The following is a 20703-nucleotide window of genomic DNA, read 5'->3' on the forward strand; positions in this document are numbered from 1 at the left end:
CGCTGCGTAACAGCCAGAGGTGAGCGGAGGAGGCCTGGGTGACAGAGGCTGCCAAGGCCGAAGACGCGGTCTGGGAGCAGGCTCTGGTGAATCTACCTGGGGATAGAGCACCCACCCGCCGTTGGAGAGCGGCGAACGTACATGAGAGCCCACAGCTGGGAGAGGCCCGGGCGGGACGGGAGAGTGGATAAGCGACACGCAGCGCCCCCATCACCAGCTGCGCCACGTGGAAAGCGCGGAGGCCTGCAAGACCCGCCGCCATACCCACAATACCCCTGGGGAGAGGATTCTGAATCTGTGCTACACACGCACGAAGACACAGTGGCCTAGCTGACACTGGGCGTCGCAGATCTCCAACACAAAGATAGAGGGACAAGCAACTGCCCTCCTACCGGCCACGAACCCTGCGAGTCTGACCAGACCCCCGCCGCACAGCGGATTCAGGCTCTGACTAGCCCTCCGGAGACAGATCTCGCTGCTCTGGCTGAGCCCGCGCCACGGTACTGATGTCTAACGGACCCAGAACCCGAACCGGGACCGGCGGCGCAAGCTCAAAGGGCAAGATGGACAAGTCCGGGAAGAACAACGACCCGGATCAAACGACGGCAAAGTTGGACACCATGCTGGCAGCCATGGAAAGACTAGAAGAATCCTTCCAGCTCACTCGCACCTCCCTGGCTACCAAAATCGATAACGTAGTCATAGACCTGACACACCTGAGAGCGGACCATAAAAAATTGGCGGGACGCACCACGTCCCTGGAAAGCGACGTAAAGGTACTTCAACCTCAAGTTGGCCAATCGAACAAACAAATACAGGACCTGCTGAACAGGGTGGAATTTTTGGAAGACAGGGCCGTGGATGCTGAAGGTAGGGCATGGAGGAACAACGTGCGACTAGTCGGGGTCCCGGAGAAATGGGAAGGGAGGAGTCCAGAGGAGCACATGGAACGGTGGCTGAAGGACATACTACCAGAGGGGTCACTCTCACCACACTTCGTGATAGAACGTGCTCACAGAGTCCCTACTAGGCCTCTAACAACGGGCTCCAACCCGAGGCCCATGCTGCTCCGTATACTGAACTATAGAGACAGGGATTCCATCCTACGCGAAACACGCAAACTCCAAGAGATCCGGATTGAAAACTCGTCAGTGATGTTCTTTCCGGACTATACTGTGCAGGTACAGAGGCAAAGACACTCCGTCCTAGCGGTGAAAAGACGCCTGAGGCAGCTAGGCCTGCAATACTCTCTTCTGTTTCCCGCGAAATTGAGAGTTGTAGCTGGCGAGCGAACCCACTTTTTCACTGACCCAACCGAAGTAGAGGCATGGCTAGACAGCGGCACAGATACGGACAACAGAGTGGCCACAGGTCCCGCACCTAGACGACAATCCGGAGGCAACTGAAGAAGACGCAGACCCCGCCAAAGATCACAGACCAGCGGACACCCCCCCAGCGGATGCCGCACAGCAGGAGAAGCAAGGCGCCCTTCGCCTAGTGATGGAACTCAGCCCATCCCCAGCGCAGAGCGAAATGGCGGGTGGCAGCCCACAGGACCTCCCCAGCAACGATGAAGCCATCTATGGCATACCGGACTCCCAAGCATCGGAAGAAAGACCGGATGTCACGCCCCAGACGGCAGATTACATAAGCTGATTGCACCATAGGATCTGCTCTTTCAGAGACCCTTTCCAAGGAGTGCCACAGCGGCTAGGAGAAGTGAGCTGACAGGGCCACAACGCCGCGAGCGCAGGGGACGCTCATAACAACGAATGGCAACCTTGACCCTGAACGCAATTCACGAAGCAATCGCTCGCCCGACGCCTCTCCGGCGGACGCGGGACTCAGGAACGGCCCTGAGAGCCTGCATATGACTGGCACGCAGACCCGGAGACGACTCACCTGGCAGCCGACCGATTGGGACACGTAAAGTATAGTGTTTAATGCATGTGCAAATGGGGTTCCCTGTATGCAAGGGTGGTTTAGACTGGCATATACCTCCCGGGAAGGGGGAGGGCCTTCATGCAATGACTTTGTTGATTTAAAACCACTGTTACGGTGCGCATTGCACAGCAGCCCCCTTAGACTTAGAATTTGTTGCTCTCCTAGAGAGTATGGACGGGAGCACGTTTAGCATCTGACCTTTTGGTATTCTGTATGTTCATCACGTTCAATGGCTCATTGTTCCATTAGCCATGTTCCCCCCCCCCATCTCGATGAAGTGGTGTGAAGACATAGATGCCCTCTTGATTGTAGGGAACATTTGCTCGATGGCAGCTTTGGGGCTCACGGGAGGATGGTGGGAAGCCTGGGGGATGGGAACTGTTAAAGAACTGTAATGTCTGCCATTAAGATATGTACATGGAATGTGAGGGGCATGCATACACCATCCCGATGCTACCAGATCTACTTATACCTCAAACGTCACCAAATACAAATTGCCCTCTTACAGAAGACACACCTCAGTGACCCGGAAACCCGCACTTTACGCCGCAGATGGCGGGGGCAACTATATGCTACGCGCTACTCATCTTATGCTAAGGGGACATTGGTATGGGTCAGACCGGGCACTCCATGGACAACACTAGACACATATGTAGACCCTGGAGGGAGGTACGTTGTGGTCCACGGCAAGCTAGACGGGAACCCACTGGTGCTAGCCTCGGTGTCACTCCCAACACGGGTCTGGCGGCTTTCCTTGCACAGTTATCAAACACATTGGCTCCCTGGCATGGTATCCCATGTGTGCTGGGTGGAGACTACAACTGCAAATTAGATTTGGCCCTGGACCGATCCCACCCCCCGCCACGCAACTCACAGGCACAGACTGCTGCGAACACTCTTCAGGCATGGTCCACGCAATGGGACTTACAAGATGTGTGGAGCAACCACACCCACACACCAGAGTCTACTCGTACTATTCAGGGGCACATGCCCTACACGTGCGCCTTGACAGGTACATGGTCACCAGCGAGATCCTACCATATGTCACGGACACATGCTATATGGGCCGCACACACTCTGACCACAACCCACACCTCATGGATCTGGCATGGGAACACCCACGACCCCCGATACCCACCTGGTGGCTACAACCTGACCTACTACTGGACGGCCCATTTAGAAGCTCCATATGCACACAAACAGCACAATATTTCGAGGACATCACAGACACGGCATCGACTCCACAGATTGAATGGGATACATTCAATGTAGTCCTCAGGGGGCAATGTCTGGGCACACAAGCCCATTCCCGGCGACAGCTAGAGACAGATCTGAGGTGCCTAGAGTCGGACCTGATGCAGGCGGAACAGGAAGCGGCTGAAGGCGCAGACACTAGACTATTGGAGGCGCGGGCGGAACATGACAGGCTGATTGATAGGTTGAAACATGTTAATTACACAGTCCACTCGGCCCGCACGCATCACACTGGGGATAAACCCGGCAAGCTATTAGCTTGGCTGATGCAGCGCGAGGACCTGTGACGGCGATACATCCAACTGTCGGCCCAGTGGTATACACCCAGGCGAAAATCCACGAAGCCTTTGTGGCACACTACTGTGCGCTGTATAGGTCGCGTCTGCAGAACCCACAACCAAACATTGCTGCTTATCTAGACGAGCTCAAACTACCTGCCCTAACAGATGACCAACGAGACGACCTTGGGTCACCAATAGCGGCAGATGAGCTACGTGAAGCCATCTTCGCCCTCTCGAATGGCAAAGCCCCCGGCCCGGATGGGCTACCGGCAGAATACTATAAAGCCTGCTCCGATATCCTGATCCCGGAGCTCCTCAGAGTATATTCAGCGGCGCTAGAAGACTCGACCTTGCCCCAGTCGATGAACGAGGCTACATTGATGTCTCTTCTTAAGCCAGGTCAAGATGACACACTCCTCGGATCGTATAGGCCTCTAGCACTGTTGAACATGGATTACAAGATCCTGGCGTCGACCCTAGCCCGACGACTGGCAACCCTGGTGCCCACCCTGGTACACAGTGACCAGATCGGCTTTGTGCCCACTAGATGCACCTCCCAGAACATAAGGAGGCTGTTTCGAGTACAGGAATATGCAGTGCAGGGGTGGCCAAGATCAGGCTGCTTAATTTTAGACCTCGAAAAGGCGTTCGATTTGGTCGAGTGGCCCTATTTGCTGGCAGTGTTGCGTAAATTCGACCTAGGAGACAAATACATCGAATTGGTCGGATTGCTGTACAGGAACCCCGAGGTACGAGTCCGCACGGGTAAGCTGATGTCCAACGCCATTAAGGTCCGACGAGGCACCAGGCTGGGCTGTCGGCTGTCCCCACTACTCTTCTCGTTGGCAATAGAACCCCTCGCTGAGATATTGCGCAGCAGAGGCGCACACCGGGGTATCCCACTGGCGGACGGCACACACGTTGTCTCGCTATACGCAGATGATCTGCTCCTGTATATCAGAGACCTTACCCGATTACCATCGGAGTTATCGGAAATCTTCCGGTCCTTCGATAACATGTCGGGTCTCAAAGTAAACTGGGCCAAATCGGGGGCGTATTCGTTCGCTCCCGACTCTCCAGACCCCGAAATCAGAATCAATGGCGAGCAGCTGCCATGGCACCACACCACGTTCAAATATCTGGTAATATACATATACAGGACACCCCCGGATATCCTGGATGGCAACCTGACGCTTGCCATTACGTCCATAAGGTCCCAGATCGCCTTTTGGAAGACTCTCCCACTCAATGTGCCGAGCAGAGTGACATTAACGAAAATGATCGTTCTACCCAGACTCCTATATTACAACGCCAACATCCCAGTATACGTCCCGGTCCGCACTTTTAAAGAACTGGAAACCATGATCAGAGATCTGATCTGGAACACTGGAAGACCTAGAGTGGCACTGAAAAAATTGTATACACCTGTTGGTGACGGTGGCCTCGCAGTACCAAACCTAGAGCTTTACTATCTGGCAGCGCAACTACAGTGGGTGGCGGTCTGGCTCTCTGGTAAAAACCTGGAGGACACAGCCACAGCCGCGGGCACACTGTCCCACCTACAGATACACTCCCTATTCCACCCGCTGGCACACACGAAGAAACAGTCACAACTGCATGTAGACGTGGCCATTAAGTGCTACACCAGGAGCTTACGACTCACAAAAACTATTAAACCGTATGCCCCAGCGCTCCTGCTCCTAGGCACCCCTAAGACTACAACCATTGTCACGGAAGCCGCACTGGAACACTGGACACGCTCGGGAGTGGACACCATGGCGGACTTATATGCCGATGGAGCCGTGATACCTTTCGCGACACTAGCTAGCGACACGGGACTCCCAGCGGGACAGTTCTTACAACACGCTTCCATAGTTATGGCATACACACGACGGTGAGGAAACATCACTGAGGAACTTCCCACACATCAACTGATACAATGCCTACACGTCATGGGGAATGGCTCACACGTGGTACATTGGCTGACTCAAGCGCTATTGTCACACACACAGCATACTTTACAACCTCTGTGTGACAAATGGGCGGTTGACAGGGGGAGGGACTGGACGGATAAGGAATGGGCAGTGGTACTAGCGGGCCCCAAAAACATCCCCCGCAACGCACGCTTCAAACTGATTCAGTTTTACATATTGCATAGAGCGTACCTCTCACCAGACAAAATTAACCAGTACTTCTCAGGCGCCGCGGCAAGCTGCCCGAGATGTGCACGGGAGGGGGCGGACCTGCTGCACATGCTGTGGCGGTGCCCACGGATTCAAGCATACTGGAGGTCAGTGTTGCCGATACTAGAGCGATGCACGACCATGCCGATACCGCACACATGGGAGGCATGCCTACTGGGCCTATACAAGAGGACCAAACACAATAAAGTCCCCTCCCGTTTCTGGGACCTTGGCCTCCTCACGGCCAAGAGACTGATCACCAAATACTGGAAACGAGCAGTCCCGCCCCTAACGGAACATTGGCGCGCCTCCTTGGACAACTGGGTGAGAGCAGAAAGCATCACCCTCCATAATGAGGAGACAACAGGACTGAGACAGTTCCCAATTGCGACTTTATGGGACGAAACGCTCTGCTCCTTCCATAGAGAATGCCAGTCACTGAGGGACCCCTCAAACGACACCTCCACTAGGAGAGACCGGGATGCAAAGGACTGAGCAGAAGCTATCGGTCACAACCCTGGCGTCCCCGACAGGGATGTACATGAACCACCAGGCGTTGACATTATTGCACCTACTGAGGACACCCCACTCTGACCGACGAGGCGACACCCCCCATACCCTGCCCACACCTTGCACCTCCGGCTGGCGATCCACCGCCCTCCCAGAACTAGACACACGACCACAGGCACAATTCGACGACATCCATGAGCCCCTACTGCATCGACACACTCTCACCACGACACACGCACCATACCTCCAAGTTTGATGACCACAACCACCCCCCCTTTTATCGCTCTCTTTACAGAGCCAACACGGCTGGAATGATTGTGCTGAGACCTTGTTATGATGCATAAAGTGATGTACTGCTGTATTGTGTGATACGCCCCGCGACCATGGCATGCATCCTCGAGATGTAGAAACATGTATGATGTACTAATCACGTTTTCTTTCCTCCTGTGAACTCAATAAAAGATATATTAAAACAAAAAATAGATGCAAAGAATTATTAGGTTTATACTCATTTACTCACATCTACGTCAGAAGAGTTCACTTATTATCACATACCATTATCATATGCTATTTCTTGTAGTATTTTGTTTCACTTGTTTATTGATGAGAACACTTTGAATATTTCTATTTTAATAATGATCTAATGCTTTCAAGAGTACCTTCCTTTAATAGAAAGCATGAACTTAGACTCACAAGCAGAAGAGGTGGACACAGATTGGTATTACTTCTTTTCCCGTTGACCTATAGATAGTTTTAAGGATTAAAATAAACATTTTAATCTGCTTGATTAGACTTATACAGAAGATTTACATAATGCCTTAGAAGTGAGATACATTAATATAACACATACTAAGGATAAACATAGTGATATTTTGTAAAATGTTTAGAAGAAAGAAGAAGATGAATTTATAAAAAAAATTATTTACACAAACTAAGGGTAGAAAGTCAACACAAAGGCAACATTTGCATTTCAAGAACAAGAACACCTAAACAAAACAAACATGCAGGGAATAGTAGTTGTGAACACACATTTGAAATAACAGGGTGAGCATAGCAAATTTTACATTGAGCAGAATGTGCAATTCCTGGAGTTTATTTGTTTTGTGGACGGAATACTTATTTCTTGCTACTTGCTGTTTGGTAAGGTATTTGCTATTAAGGGCATTAACACCTGTAGTGTATCATGTATAAAGCTATATCATTAAAATGACACCAGCACGCAGACACAAACGTTGCACTGTCTGAAACAGGAGCCGAGTTAGTAGGAGATATATTTGGTGTAATCATTATACCTGTAGGCATCATATTGAATGGTGGAAAGATTTGGCAGCTGTCAACTGTTGTCAACAAAATGGCAAACAGCACTTCTGGGGCTTTACTGTTAGTGAACATTGACTTAATTGCTATACATTTAAAGGTTTTGAAGGACCCTCTAGCATTACACATTTTACTAGGATAAAAAGGCAGAGTTTGTAAAATGCTTAAATTAACTCACTGCTGCTCCTATATACCTGATGAGAGTACGGAGATTAAAGAATGGACAAGGAATATTTCAGATTTAAAACCTGAGTTAGAAGAGTTGGAAACACCTATTGTCATTGAAAATACTGGAAAAGGAATTCAAATGATTGGAAATTGGCTTCCAACGGCAGGAGGAGGCATTTCAAAGGCTGTTTTTATGCCAGTAATAATGATAGGGCTTTGCTTACTGTCTCTTTACACTTTATTCTTTAGTAGTAGATATATTCTATGCAAGAGAAGAGGAAAATATTGAATAAGAGATTCAAAAACAGTTTTGGGAATTAAATCTTCTCATGAATGATGATAACATGAAATCATTAAAATATCAGGGTCAGAAAAAAAGGGCAAGACTCGAGGGTTGATGAAAGCGCCCCCTGAATGAACTCACATATGAGCTGACTTCAGAGTAATGGTTAAGATAATCATCAGACAGGGTAATTGATCGAGTAAGAAAATGTACATAAAAATTAATTCACGAAAATTATAATTTGCATTAGGTATTGACAGGAAAAACGCACTTTAAAATGGCACATAGTCCAAAATGTGCAAAATGCAACAGGCATCCATATTCATTGGTAGAGTGCTGTTGGATTATTCATTAACAAACAGAGGCTTTAAGAAATTGCTGAACCATGCACAAATATATTTGATAGGTAGACCTTAATGGGACTTGCTTAGATTTTGTCACAGCTGCAGAATGTTCAGATTTTATAAAAATGTATTACTTTCTTAAGCTACATATTATAGATGTACCAAGTTTGAACTTCCTATCTATCTCATGTTCACATAATGCAGAATAGAGAATCACACATTTTAACATAAATGCTTACTTATATGTCCAAACAAAAGCCATTACTTAACTATAAATCTGCAAGAACATTTTTCTGGCTTCAGCTTAGTTCATTGTTACTCAGTGAAACATTGAATAAATGATAGAATAGACACTGCAATAAACTTCCCTGGGAACCAATGTGAGATATTTCCAGCTATACAAATGTTTAGTGATGTCTTTTACATATTTGATAGCAGACTATGGACTCCATGTGTTTTCTGTGGGAAAGGAAAAATGAAGCTTTTCACCATCGAAGATGTCTTCTCATTGAACTGGAGTCTCCTGATCCACATCATTGTTGTTTGCATGTATTCTTGTCTTTTGTATTAGTGTGTGCCTCTAGTTGGTTCAAGCTCTCAAGCACAGAGACCTCACTCACTCTCACTTTCCCATTGCACCCATAGCTTCTCCTTTACAGGATCAGCGATTTGCAGTTGGCTACTGCTGATGGCTATTACTGTTGCCTGTCTCTTTGGAGGAAATGGTACATTATACTTTTCTATCCTGACGGGTGAACCTACTGATGCATCTGTTTTCCCTATTTTCCTGTTGAGGTTTATTTAGTACAGAATGCTACTGTAACTGTATGTGATTGTGAAGATTGTAACTCAGCTGAGTTTCACAAACTTCTATTTTTTTTAAAATAATTTTTAAGCTATTTAGCCATAAATGCAAATCAATATACATGAAATAAGTATATCAGGAAATTACATTAATGAATTTCAAAAAGAAGAATAAAGAGAAAGGGAGAACAAGGGAACATAAAAGAAAAAAGAACAAAGAGTAATTATAAACTCAAATATATCTTGCTAGATATAAACTCCAACAGAGTATGTCTACAACCCAATTCTAGTCCACTGAATACCAGACCACATCCGTGTAAATGGTCGCCATGAGTGTGGACCTCTAGCTTTGGCAAGAGCCATTTTCATTTCATATATTTCACAAAGCTGAGACCAAAATTCATTGATACTGGGTCCTGTTTTTTTAATCCAAACACGCGCAATGCACAAGCGAGTACATACAATTAAAATTGAGACAAATTGACCCGAAAGACATCCTCGATCCTGTATTACCCCCAACACAATTTGATTCTCTGTCATCTGAATGCTTTGTCCAGCCAAAATTGAGAGAACATGATTAACTTTAGACCAAAATACACTCAACCTTGGACACATAATGAACATATGTCGTAAGTCAGCAGCATACATTTGACACTTTGGACAATATGCTTTAGATGAAGATAATTGATTCACAACGCATTTAAAAATTAGCTTGGGAGTATAGTACTGCATAAAAATTACCATTGCTACTGCTGTATCTATACTAGTGGCCATGGATTCCTGTTTTTCATTACTTGTTAAAGTGATTTGAAAAACCCGACTTAACTTTGCTGCAATTTTGTATGCCATCATCACTAGCAGTAGCTAAAAGTTTTTTATATGCTTTGCCCATTAACCCCTGGCGACAAGTCTGAAAGAGTACAGAAAGTATCTCAGAGGGACTTGGTATCTGTAATAAATTCAAGCTGCAAAACAAACAGTCCCTTATTTATAGATACTTAAAAAACATAGTCTGTGGCAACCCATACTCTCCCTACAAAGCAGCAAACGACCGGAACCCTTGACCATCATACAATTGGCCAAGTTGTACTATACCCCTGCTTTGCCACCTACTTGCAACAGAGTCGTGAAATACTTCTGGTAATACCGGATTCCCCCATAACCTAGTGTATACATGCAAATATGAAAAAGAATATGCCTTAGAGATATCTTGCCATATTTTAACAATATCTCTTACAATCTTAAATCACACCCTCTTGTAGTAGTTGGGATCAGTGGTTTTGTGTAACAGAAACCCCGCCTCAAGGCCACATACCATTTGATAGGAAAGCCAGATACTGCCACTATCCGGACCCTTCAGCAAACTTTGCATTCGACCAACGAACACAGCCCGAAAATATTATTTAAAATCTGGGAGCATAAACCTGCCTTGAATATAAGATAGTTTAATAAAACGTAAGGCTCTCCTAGCACATCGATAACTCCAGATAAAGCTACCTACAGCACCCTCCAGGTGTTTAAAGAATGCCAGGGAGACTTTATATAGAATAGTACGAAATAAATACAAGAACTTCGGCAAAATATTTATTTTTATGATATTACATCTCCCCACAATACTAATGGGAAGCCTATGTCAACTATGCATATTTGAAACAACCCTCTTTAACAATGGTTCATAATTGAACGCGATCACCTCGTCTACTTGACTACAAATGCAAACCCCTAAATATGTTGCTGTTTGTGTAATCCCCTAAGCCGCCGGGGCCACATTTGATTGATAGTTCAATATTGTTTGTGCTTTATTTAAGTTTAATTTATAGCCTGAAAACTAACCCAAAACGCTGGGCTTATGAGGTAATTTTAACTATAGAGTCTTCAGGTCTACTGGAAAAGACTACAAACTTCTCTTTATGGGGAGTTCAGCTCCAAAATTTTGACTTCACACTTGATGCTTCTTTGATCTCAATCCTTTCCTGAACTCTTTATTAGTTCCATTAGATTTTACTTCGATTAGTTAGAATAGTGACTAATTCTTTTATTGAACATGCTTGTCAATTTGTGAATATTAATGACTCTAGCCATGTTTTTCTTTGATCATTTCTGTAAAGGATTTTATCTGACTTGCTACTTGAATAAAGAGACAAAAGAGAATTTACTAATCTCTTAAAGAAAAAATAGATCTTTTGAAAAAGATGTAAAATTCTCCTTATTGACTGAACTTAAACTGTTCATTTTGATGATAATTGACTTGATTTTATTTAGTTTCTATTAAAAAACGGTGCCAGAGATCGGTTGCCTTGAAGAAGAAGATTTAGCTTGGAGTTGGAGTCCATTCTTGTAAAGTAAAGGCTGAATTGGATTTGGAAAGTACATTTTGGAATTTCTTCAGATGTATTTCATGATATGTGGGATGCTTGCTTGGAACTGCGCATAAAAGAATAAGTTAATACTAGATGTTGCCATTGATATCAATTCTTCCCCTCCCCACCTTCTACCCTCTTAATTTTTCTGCACAGTTTTTTGATAAAGATGTATGTATTTATTAAGGTTTTGACTCCACTATGGAATGGCATTTTCCTGACAGGTTACCTGCTTGTAATGTATGACCACAGTGAAGCAGTGATATACAAAAGAGGGACAAGGTGGACATGAATTTCTGGAATAGTGCTCCAAATAGGAACTGGGTAACAATGAGGTGTATGCAGTTCCTAAGCATGAAGAAAAAAACAGGTTGGTGCTTAAAAACCAAGGACCCAGATGGGGGACATCTGAATGCTCAGGAACAAGGGCCCTCACACACCCAGATGCTTCATCATAGGGCATTGCTCCTCTTTGAGCCAGTGCTGCAATGCCCAACAGGCACCCACAAGGAAGCCCATTGCACCACCAGTGCGACACTTTTTTTGATGTACCTTCGGTACAATGGGCTTCCCCATATTTACAAGGTCATGTAATGTCACCCTGCATGACTTTTCATGGCCTTGTAAATATGCTTCCCTTTCACGCATAACTCTGTGTGAAAGGGGCATTCCAGGGGTGTTGCTGTGGGTGTGCCCATGCAACATCCATGGAACTTGGTGCATTCCCAGATTTACAACATATTGTAAACCTGGAAATGCGTCAGAATCCTACGCCTCCACAGGGGAGGCGTAAGCAGGCACAATGGGGAGAAATACTTTAGTATTTCCTCATTTTTTCCTGTAGCACACATAGAAAGAGGAAAATGTGTTTAATGATTATTTATGTGCAGTAAGGTGTCCAGTACTGCACAAAAACGATCATCCCCTCCACCGCAGCCCCCCTTGCAAAATGCTGCAAGGGTGTCTGCACTGGCGCACAGCTGCTGTTTGTGCATAGGAGCAGGGGAGGACAGGAATGCAACATATCTTGTAGATATGGCACATTTCTGCTCTTTTATTTTGATGCACGGCAGTGCAGCAGGAAGGCTTCCTGCGCTGACATGCGTCAAAATATTGTAAATGAGGCCCTTTGTTTTCTGCTGTCCGTGAAGCAAGGGTGTATGTGTAGATTGGTTTAGAAGTGAGTAAGTTAAAATAGGCTAAGGAGTACCCTTATAATATTTTTATTTAGTGGACTCTACATTACTGTACTCTAAGCCACTACTTTCTAAGCCATTCTACTCTAGGCCCCTGCACTGTATGCAAATTCACTACAAACCACTCTACACCACTGCATTGTGCAACATTCTACTCTGCATGACTCCATCCTATACAACTGCACTCTTTGCCACTCCACTCTGCACAACTTTACACTACCACCCTCTCTGCCACTCTGCTCTGTGTCAATCTACTCTACTCTGCACCACTGCACTCTATGCCATTGCACTGTATTCCACTCCATTCTATGCAACTGTACTCTACTCTCCATCACTGCACTCTATGCCACTCTAGTTTGCACCACTGCACTCTATGCCATTGCACTTTACTATGCACCACTCTAACCTATACCAATGCATTCTACAACACTGCATTGTACGTCGGTAAATACTACGCAGCTGCACTCTTTACCACTGCATTCTATGCCACTATACTCTGCAATAGTCTAAGCCAATGCACTCTGCACAAGTCCACTTATCTAATCCACTCTAGGCCACTCTATGCCACTGCAATCTGCTCTGCACCACTCTACTCTATGCCGCTACACTCTACTCTGCACCTCTGTGCTCAATGCCAATGCACTCTACGCCACTCTACTCAGCCCCTTTCTACTCTGGGTCACTGCACTCTATGACACTCTACAACACTGTACTCTACGGCTCTCCACTCTGCCCAACTGGATTCTAAGCCAGTGCATTCTACGCCAGTCCACTATATGCCACTACACTCTGCAGAACTCCACTCAATGCCACTGTACTCTATGGTGCTATAATATACTCTGCAACACTCTACACCACTTTACTCTACACCACTCTTCGTCTCAGCACTCTATGCAGCTCTACTCTACTCTGCACCACTGCACTCTATGCCACTCAACTCTACTCTGCACCACTGCATTCTACGCCACTCTACTCTGCACCACTCCACTCTGCACCACTTCAGTCCACACCACTGCACCCTACTATGCAACACTCTGCATTCTACGATTCTCCGTTTGTACGCCACTGAATTCTATACCACTGCATTCTATGCCACTGCACTCTATGCCACTATACTCTGCAACACTCTGTCTACACCAATGCATTCTACAACAGTTCACTCTACTCTGTGCCAATCCACTGTACGCCACTCTTTGTCACTCCAGTACATGACACTCTATGCCACTCCACTCTACGACCCTCAACTCCACTCTTCGCCATTCCACTTTTTGTCACTCCACACCACTCTCCTCTATGCCACTATCTTTTAGCCATGCTGAACAGCAGTCACACTGGTGTACAGCATGGATAAAAAACATTAACAAAGCCAATGGTTCTTGAATAGGGGAGATCTATTGGCTTTACCAATGCCTGTTCAGTTAATCCCTTAACATCAGCAAGCTAGAGGCATTACCGATGTAAAAAGGCATGTTAATCCCACAGGGGTGTCTCCTCTGAATGTGGTTGTGGAGACTACTAGAAGATTTGCTGGGTCAGATTGGAGAAGAGGCGGTAGTAAGTAGAATGTTATTTTCTGTAAGGTACCTGTGCTGAGCATTCTTGGCCTTTAAAGGTGAGCGATAGAATTTTGATTTGAATTGTTGCTTAGGCTGCTCGTAAATGAAGGCTTTTAAAAAGCAATGCTGCTGGCTGGCACTTTTGTGGACCAAAGTTAGGGCACACAGCAGCATTTTGAGCTTTTTTTAAAATCTTTTTTACACAAACTGATGTTAGATTGTGCCCATTGCGAGTAAGGTTATTGAGATATATTTTATTTGGCAGAATATGGCTTCAAATGATACTGTTATTTTCACTTTGAGACTTAGTTTTTCATCCCCCTATTGCCCACTGGTTCCTGACTCAAATTTTGATGAGGATTTTGTCTGTCATTAAATTGACATGGGGCCATATGGATGAAGCAACTTTGCATTCGCAAAGGCCGTAATTCGCGAATGCGAATTTGCTAAATGGGATGTATGAATGAAAATCCGGTGCAAAATAAGGAATTGCAAAATTTGCGATTCCTTATTTTGCAATTGCAACTTCAAGTTGGTGGTAATTTGCGAATTTCTTGAAAAATGCCCATTTATGCATTTTTCGAAGTGCAATGTGACGCACATACATGCCCTTAGGGCATGTATGTGCACCATATGTGCACCCATACTTATTTCAGGGGTGCAACAGGGTGTCCTTTAAACACCCCTGCACCCTTGAAATTATTCTCAATTTGCGATTAGCAAATTGCGAATCGCAAATTGAGAATAAATTCTCATTCCTTCCTATGGGCCAGGAGGCCCATAGAAATGAATGGGAAAGTATTCCTTAATTGCGAATTCGCAATTAAGGAATTTAGGGCCAGATGTATCAAGGGTTTTTGCCCATTCTGTGTCTATGGGGAAAATGTGTTGATACATATGGCCCATCAAGAAACTGCAAAAAAAAATCGATTTTCTTGATACATACCAATTAGCGATTCTGAAATAGCGATTTCTTAAAAATCGCTATTACAGAATCGCTAATTTGTATCTTGATACATATGGCCCTATGTGAGTTGGACATAGGGCAAGGATTTCTGTTTTGTGACCATTGAGCTTCAGGATGCTTTGTCAACGCAGAAGTTGAATATTGTTGGGTCTGATGAGACCCATAAGAGGTTTGCTGTAAATGCTGAGTGGATATGATGAAGATGGAATGCAGTGGATCCCAGTGGGACTCAGCAAGTCATTGTGCTTCGTGAGGGGCTCAACTCCCTCAGTCTGACTTTTTGGATGTGAACTGCGAGGGAGGTGTGGGGTAAGTGCCTTTTTTAAATGTTTAGCCCCCACTTTTTGCCTGATGCCTGATGTGATTTTGAAGTTTCAGTGCACTGGGTTCTTGCTGACCAGGTTCCCAGTGCCAGATCTCCTTCCTGAACACTGTACCATGATTGGCACAACTTCAGCTACCCCTGTAAGTCCCTAGTAAATGGTACCTCTGGTACCTAGGGCATTGATACAGAAGAGGGTCCACTCGGGCTGCAGCACTGGTTTTGCCACACAAGGTACCCTTCACTAAGGCTTTGCACTCTGCCATTTCAGGCTGTATGTCTTGGTGCTGAGAATATCGAAGAGTCAACATGACACACACCCCTGTGCGCCATTCTCGTATACACTGCATAAGATAGGTAAGTAACCCCTATTGCAGGCAATTAGCCCTAAGTCAGGGTGCACTAGATCCTATGCCAGGGCATATCAGCATGAGCAGGTATGGCCATACAATGTCCAGTCCATTTTGTGATGCTGTAAGTGAAAAGGGAAGCCATAAGGAGTACATGGGCTGGCTACTTGTCAACACGAGTTTCTGAGGTCTATGATGGCTTCACTGATTTCTTAACTGTATGATACCAAACATCTTGTCTTAATAAATCCTCACTGATGCCAGTTTTGGATTTATTAATACACTCACACAGGAGACCCTTTTCGAGGGTCCTCTGAAAACTTACCAAGCACTGATGTGGTTGTTGACTAGTTTTTGGGGTGAGCACTGTCAGAGGACAGAAACAAAGCCAGCTCTGGGCAGATGTGTTTTACACCTCCTCCAGGACAGGATGGCCTTCCTGGGAAGGAACCTTCAAAGGCGATGCCACCTTTGAAATCCAACCCAGGAACCTCCAGACAGTGGAGTAAGCCAAGCTTCCTTTCCTGCTCCACTTTTGCCGGGTGGAAAGGCGGGAAAATTAGTTAGATGAGAAGGAGGGTCCCTACTTAGCCTACATCACCCCTAGGGAAGGTGATGTATACCCCTCCTCTGACATCCCACCATCTTGGAAAGGTGGACAAACCTCCAGTAAGGGCAAGGGCAGTTCTGCTCCCACTGTAAAGAGTCACTAAAGAGTGTAGATACCCTTAAGGTAAGTAGACCATTGGCTACTACCTGTCTCCCCTTGTAACACCACTAAATTCAGTATTTAGGTGACAGCCCAAGATCTGAACATCAGGTCTGATGGGCAAGAGAAGACCAGGAAAAAAAAAGACTCATTGCGTGAGAACTGAGGTGCTGCTGCAGAAGAGAAAGGAGCCAACCCTGACTGCTGCTCCGAGGACTCAACATTCATTGCTGCTGTGCCATCCTGACTTAAAAGGACCTCAAGAATCCTGGAGTGCCTCCAGCCTTCAAAAAATTGCCAAGAAGCTCTCTTATAGTGAATGTATAACTCTCCTGCAAGACACAGGCACTAAGCCTGTGAAATCCAGTTTGTTGACTTGCTGCTCTTCCACAACCTCAAATCAGCACCTAAGAAAAAACAGTTAGAATCACTCTGGAGGGTCAGATCTGTCTCCTCACCATGTTTGGAATGCCAGGGCCTACCGGAGCCGTGGTTTCCCAATACACAGGGTACCGGACCCCCAACAGCAAACACCAAGAAAAAGCGGCCACTCTGGACTCCCAAAGCACCAGAAGCAAGCACAGGTCAAGGTACATCAGGACACCCAAAACCCACTTCCTGAGTGGCCCAGCTGTCTGGAGATTGCCTCTCAAAGTTGCCTGCTCCTGACAGGGAGGACCTAAAGACGCATGATGCCCGGCTGACCTGTTCACTCTGCACCTGGCCTCCCTGGCATCAACTAACCTATTGTGCTCCCATGGTCCAAAGGCCCTTGCAACCTCCCCCCTTGAAGGAGCCCCCTCTGACTTACATGTAAGTCCATCTGTGCAGTGCGCTTTAAAGTTGCTCACTTTGTCTTTGCTCACTAGTTTACATGACCCTGAGCACTGTGCTCTCGCCCGATCAGGGATGCTCCCGAACTTCTCCTGCTGGAACTTAGGACCTGGCCTTGACCTCGACCCAAAACTAGAAGGAGAACTTCGTGCAAGCACTGCCTGATTTTCAATGCGTTTTTCTGCTTTTTACCAATTACTTCCAATGGTGCATAATTGTGCATAAATGTGATATATTTTCCAAACTTTGAAAATTCGTAACTCCAAAAGTACTTACCTTAGAACTGTGTTCCTGGTCTTACAAATTCAATACAAGTCAATATAATTTTTATATATTGATCTTAGATTTATTCTTGAGTGTATATCTCATTTAGTGCCCCTGTGAAGTACAGCAAATGCTTAGCACTATCCTCCGATAAGCCTAACTTCTTGCCCACACTACCACAAAAAGACATTAAAATTATCTGCTTTTACCTCTGTGTACCATTTGGGGATTCACTGGAATCTCTGCACAGTGTACTTCTTTTTCGTACACTATATAGAGAGCCAGCTTCCTACATTTGGTGGCAGCATGGGATAGAAGACCTTGCATTGGCTGGAACCACATTGCCAATGCCTAGAGTCAATCCTGGGTGGAATTTGTTGACTTTTCAGTAAAACACTAGGTGGTTGGTTAAAAGGTAACAATGTGAATGACTGTGAAGGGCTTTACAATTTAATTATGAAGGAGCATATTTTGTGTAATTGTTACAATAGGAAAGTTACATCAGAATCTGTTAGACCGAGGTAGAGGAAGAAGGCAGACTGTTGGGTTAAAACAAGGGTAACTAAAATTACCACTGGTGGGGTGACTAAAAGAAATTTGCCAAAAAGGTTCACCAAGGAAAATATGGTGACCAAAAAGAGAAAAACAAAAATTAGTCTTCTCCAGACCATCAAAAACTGGCTTGGAAGGTTTGGCCACAAAACTCATCACAGTCCAAGGGTGGGTACCAGAGTAAGAACTGGGATCCCAATAATGCTTGGTGTTTGATTGCAAGGCAACTGAACACCAAACTGGAGACCTTAGCTGTAAAATCAAAAAGAATGTCTCTAGTCCAAATGCAGCAAATGCAGTTGTGAGTCTCCGGTTGGGATCACAGGTAAGCCTTGACCAGGTCAAGGTGCTCACTGAGGCGACTCTAGTCTCAGAGGGAGGGATGGATGTAGCTAACCTGGCTGTCTGGCCCAGTACCCCGGAGAGCTAAGGTCAAGAGCCAAATATTAATGGGATAAGGGTGGAAGCCCTGTGGGATACTAGCGCCAGTATCACCATGGTAGCTGAGCCACTGGTGTCCCCTGATCAATATCTCCTATGACAGACCTGTACTGTCCTCAATGCTGATAATCAAACCAAGGAACATCCAAAGGCCTTGGTGACCCTAGATTGGAGATGGGTGAATGACCTCAGCAGGATAGTGGTGCCTTCTGCTACCCCTGTACTGTTTCTGCTTGGAAATGGTTTGGAGTGCTCAGCATGAGCTGAGGTAGAGAAGAAAATCCTGCAGCAATGCTGTGGATAACAGAATGGGTGTGTGTAAATACAAGGGCACAAAGAAGTGATGGACCATCCTTCTAAGAAAAAGTGTAGGAAGTCTGGGAAACCAGCTTCAAAATGGACAGCAGACCAAAAACCTCTCCTCAGGGAGAAGGCTTGTCCGCTCCAGAGGGAACTGAGCCTCAGGAGCTTGGGGCTTACACAGCAGAGCTCTTAGACCTAGGTGGACCCTCTAGGGAAGGTCTGTGCCAGGGGCAGAGAACCTGCCCTACTCTTAAAAGCCTGAAGCATCAAGCTGCTGATCACAAAATGTTTTATGTAATGGTATAGAATTTTGTATAGTGCACAGCTGCCCCAGCAAAGAGGAGTCCCGAAACTGCCAGCGGTGAAAGAACGGGGGCCCTGGTGAGGACCAGAGCCTATGACAAAGGAAAAAGGTGTGTCTTAATTGCCTTCTGGAATGCTAGGTAGTTGCTGAAGCTGCGGATCTATAAAGGGAGAGAATTCCAGAGTGTCGCCGCCATGTTGCGAAACGAGCGCCCCCAGCGTGTATCCTTCTTACCGGATGTAGAATTGTACCATGTATCAGGCCATACACATTATTTGCTATTACGTAGAGAACTGGAACAGACATGTGTAAACTCATGGCCAACTGCAAAAGCATCACATATACTGAAATACCTTAAGAAATGTGTATGAATCTTTCAATACACATTGCACACATGGACAGGAATGTAGCTGTAACAGAGAGCAAAATCATTGACAGTTGTAATTTCTGTTAAACATCCAGCTGACCAATGATATTGTCTCCAGCCATGTGTCATGAGCACAGTAGCACACCCCAACACTAAGCAGGAACAACAGTACAACCAGGCACTGGATCCAGAACCCGCAACATCGTGGAAAAAACCTTGTTGTGCTAAAGTCCCGGTTTAGATGTCTGGACATGTCTTGACATGTCAGGTGTAAGATTGCTATACTTTCCCCCTAGGGTCTGCAAGATCATCATAGTATGTACCATTCTCTACAATATATGTGTATGCATAAATGTCCCATGGGACATGGACTATGATGACCAGGACCCAAAGGAGGATGAGTATGGAGGAGAGATCCAAAATACAATGGTTGGGAAGAGGTGACACACTCACATTGTGCAAAACTTCTTCTCTTGAATTACATGCACTTTGAAAGACACAATGTCCAAACATAATAGGAAGGTTCAACATGGAAATAAAAGCTTGCATCCATTATTTGTGTTGCCATGTATGTCACAGTCAAAGTAAACATCACCTAACCACATCGCGTTGAAGTAGGCCTCAAAATTTAACTATCATGTCATCAGACCTGTTGACCACCATTGTGCCATCTATCATTTACACTTAAACCGAACTGCTATCTGAATCAGTGTACTGCATGAAAGGGACAGGGCATCCATGTGTAATGCTATAGACATTTATATGCATTGTGAGATTGTGGTGACCCTTAACTCAATGTGTTTTAACTGACTCCATTTTGAATGTACAACATACGTTTTGTGCTTAAGCATGATTTCATTTCATGTTTTCTTGCAGCTTCAGAGTGGGATGTTTTCTTTCTTCTCATCACAGAGCAAAAAACCTTGCTGGAGCAGAACCTGTGGGATGCACATTTGAAAGCATGAGAGAGAAATGTACATCTCTGTCTCAGAGTTAAAACACGGAGGGCTGGCCAGCTTACGTCTTGACCTTGGAACAGACTTGTACGGTCAGCCTTGGTTTTACAATAGATAAAGGGAGGGGGAATTTT

The sequence above is a fragment of the Lissotriton vulgaris genome, chromosome 3_1 (assembly GCF_964263255.1).
Source record: "Lissotriton vulgaris chromosome 3_1, aLisVul1.2, whole genome shotgun sequence".
In the NCBI taxonomy this organism is placed as follows: domain Eukaryota; kingdom Metazoa; phylum Chordata; class Amphibia; order Caudata; family Salamandridae; genus Lissotriton; species Lissotriton vulgaris.